Here is a 3,789-nt window from a genome sequence, read left to right as displayed (position 1 = left end):
ACGCGTCGCGGGATAAGGGGTTGTCACTGGTAGTCGCCCCAAGCGCGTCCGATGCTTGGACCATTCCGAGGCGGACCTGAAGCCTCTTCCCTCTAGCCGTTGGGGCTTTCTCGCCGCATCCCTCGCCTCGCACCCTGATTGCTATGCTGTGAGGCTCCTCGGCCGCCTTGGAACTATCTGTGTATCGGACGCATCGCGGGATAAGGGGTTGGCAGTGGTAGTCGCCCCAAGCGCATCCGATGCTTGGACCATTCCGAGGCGGCCCTGCAGCCTCTTCCGTCTAGCCGTTGGGGCCATCTCGCCGCATCCCCCACCTCGCACCACGATTGCTATGCGGTGAGGCTCCTTGGCCGCCTCGGAACTATCTGTGTATCGGACGCATCGCGGGATAAGGGGTTGTCACTGGTAGTCGCCCCAAGCGCGTCCGATGCTTGGACTATTCCGAGGCGGCCCTGCAGCCTCTTCCGTCTAGCCGTTGGGGCCATCTCGCTGCATCCCCCACCTCCTCGGCCGCCTCGGAACTATCTGTGTATCGGACGCATCGCGGGATAAGGGGTTGGCAGTGGTAGTCGCCCCAAGCGCGTCCGATGCTTGGACTATTCCGAGGCAGCCCTGCAGCCTCTTCCGTCTAGCCTTTGGGGCCATCTCGCCGCATCCCTCGCCTCGCACCCCGATTGCTATGCGGTGAGGCTCCTCGGCCGCCTGGGAACTATCTTCGTATCGGACGCATCGCGGGATAAGGGGTTGTCACTGGTAGTCGCCCCAAGCGCGTCCGATGCTTGGACTATTCTGAGGCGGCCCTGTGGCCTCTTCCGTCTAGCCGTTGGGGCCATCTCGCCGCATCCCCCACCTCGCACCCCGATTGCTATGCGGTGAGGCTCTTCGGCCGCCTTGGAACTATCTTCGTATCGGACGCATCGCGGGATAAGGGGTTGTCACTGGTAGTGGCCCCAAGCGCGTCCGATGCTTGGACTATTCCGAGGCGGCCCTGCAGCCTCTTCCGTCTAGCCGTTGGGGCCATCTCGCCGCATCCCCCACCTCGCACCCCGATTGCTATGCGGTGAGGCTCCTCGGCCGCCTTGGAACTATCTTCGTATCGGACGCATCGCGGGATAAGGGGTTGTCACTGGTAGTCGCCCCAAGCGCGTCCGATGCTTGGACTATTCCGACGCGGCCCTGTGGCCTCTTCCGTCTAGCCGTTGGGGCCATCTCGCCGCATCCCCCACCTCGCACCCCGATTGCTATGCGGTGAGGCTCCTCGGCCGCCTTGGAACCATCTTCGTATCGGACGCATCGCGGGATAGGGGGCTGTCACTGGTAGTCGCCCCAAGCGTGTCCGATGCTTGGACCATTCCTAGGCGGCCCTGAAGCCTCTTCCGTCTAGCCGTTGGGGCCTTCCCGCCCCATCCCTCGCCTCGCACCCCCGATTGCTATGCGGTGAGGCTCCTCGGCCGCCTTGGAACCATCTGTGTATCGGACGCATCGCGGGATAAGGGGTTGGCACTGGCAGTCGCCCCAAGCGCGTCCGATGCTTGGACCATTCCGAGGTGGCCCTGAAGCCTCTTCCGTCTAGCCGTTGGGGCCTTCCCGCCCCATCCCTCGCCTCGCACCCCGATTGATATGCGGTGAGGCTCCTCGGCCGCCTTGGAACTATCTGTGTATCGGACGCATCGCGGGATAAGGGGTTGGCACTGGTAGTCGTCCCAATCGCATCCGATGCTTGGACCATTCCGAGGCGGCCCTGCAGCCTCTTCCGTTTAGCCGTCGGGGCCTTCCCGCCGCATCCCTCGCCTCGCATCCCGATTCCTATGCAGTGAGTCTTCTCGGCCGCCGCGGAACTATACCTGTTATTGCTACTGCATCCTTCGGCTGGTAACCTCCTCTGCCGCCTTGGAACGTTCTCTTTGTCGGACGCGTCGCGGGATAAGGGGTTGGCACTGGTAGTCGCCCCAAGCGCGCCCGATGCATAGACCGCTCCGAGTCGACCTTGCTTTCAGCCTCTCACATGCATAGACCTCTCTGAGTCGACCCTGCAGCCTCTCACGTTTAGCCTTTGGAATCTCGCCTCACAACATGATTGCTATCCTTGATGCATCCCTTGCCTCGAGCCCTGATTGCTTTCTTGGCTGCATCCCTCCTCTCCTCACAGCCCGGTTGTCATCACTGCTTCATCCGTCGCTTCATGCATTCTGGCTGCTGGGCCCTTCCCACCGCACACCTCGATTGCTATCTCTTCTGCATCACACACCCCGATTGCTATCTCTGCTACATCCCTCGGCTCTCACTTCTGCATCCTTCGCCTCACACCTCGATTGCTATCAATGCTGCATCCGTAACCTCACACCCCGATTGCTATGCGGGGAGGCTCCTTGGCCGCCTTGGAAATTTCTGTGTGTCGGACGCACCGCGGGATAAGGGGTTGGCACTGGTAGTCGCCCCAAGTGCGCCCGATTCTTAGACCGCTTCGAGGTGACCTCGTAGCCTCTTTCGTCCAGGCTTCCTGCCTTCAACGCCCTTTTTACACCTCGATTTCTATGCGCGGGCTCGTTGGCGTCTATCACCTCTCTGCGAAGAGTGGCACGATGATTGTTGGGGTAAATCGTAGCAGTCCGATCTCTGGCCTTGGGCCATTGTGAGGGCTGATCGATTTCCTGTGCGCATCTCGTGTTCGCCCAGTAACAGACTCGACGACTTGTAATCGGTCTTGTTCCCGATTGTTCCTGGAGGTAGTCTTCGGAACTCTTGGATTTGACCTGTCACTCGAACTGTCCTCTTCCGAGGATGCTTGTGTGTGTGTGCTTGTGCCATTTCCTTGGCGGTATTAACGAGATATTAAAGAGCGGAGTGAGCGCCTCGCCCAGCTATGTTTGGGGCTCTCACTCCCTTACCCGGTGTGCGACCGCTTTGCACGTAGGTTGCGGAGCATCGCGACTCTTTCGATGTTTGGCGGTTGTCTTCTGGTGATGCGTTGGTCCCGAAGTGCACGTTACTAGCATTTCTGCCATTGTTCTCGATCTTTGGCACGTTCCTTCGTTGCAATTGGATATATATCTCCGTTTATACGCGCAGGCTTCTCCCGCCTATTCAGCGCTGTCCCACTCTCAGCACTCTCGTGGTCTCCTTGGCTTCTCTCTCCCGTGAGCGAGCTCTCTTCTCGAGTCTTTTCCATGTCCCATGGAGGTTGCCTTGCGAAATTCGGGCACACAAACGTGACCGGATAAGAGCGGAATTGCCTATGAGGAGAAGCTCACCTTAGGGAGCAGCAATGCCGAGTGTTTCGACAGAGGGTAGAGGGGGCGTTGTTTGGGCGGTTGCACAAAAGAGTGCTACGTTTGCACTGAAGGTTGCTTCTTCGTCTCCGACGAACTCTTCGAGGCAAAAAAGCTTGTTTACGGGGTCGAGGTGGGACTGTTCGTGCGAGTTGCGCCACCAAAAGTGCGTAGGGGGCATATACCTGGGAAATGGATGTCTCTGAGTGGCCTTACTCGGTCGCGTGCACGGTGCATTCTCTAACGGCAGGACTGTCGCGAGCATGTGCGGTTCGGATGTTTTCGGGTAAAGGGTTCCGTACGGGATGTTCTTCCCAGGCTCCTGTGAACCGAGACTCTGCATCGTCATGCTCCGGCTCCCGTGGGTGCTTCATGCCTCGTCGAGCTGTTTGTCGTGGACGATTAAGGCCGAGGCCTTCCTTCGAGAGGGGAATTGTTCAGGCTGGTCGAGGCGGGATTGTTCGTGCGGGGTGCACCACCAAAAGTGCGTAGGGGGCATATGCCTGGGAAATGGATGTCT

This window comes from Cryptomeria japonica, unplaced genomic scaffold (assembly GCF_030272615.1).
Source record: "Cryptomeria japonica unplaced genomic scaffold, Sugi_1.0 HiC_scaffold_54, whole genome shotgun sequence".
Classification (NCBI taxonomy): Eukaryota; Viridiplantae; Streptophyta; class Pinopsida; order Cupressales; family Cupressaceae; genus Cryptomeria; species Cryptomeria japonica.
Note: the sequence above shows the minus strand (reverse complement) of the source record.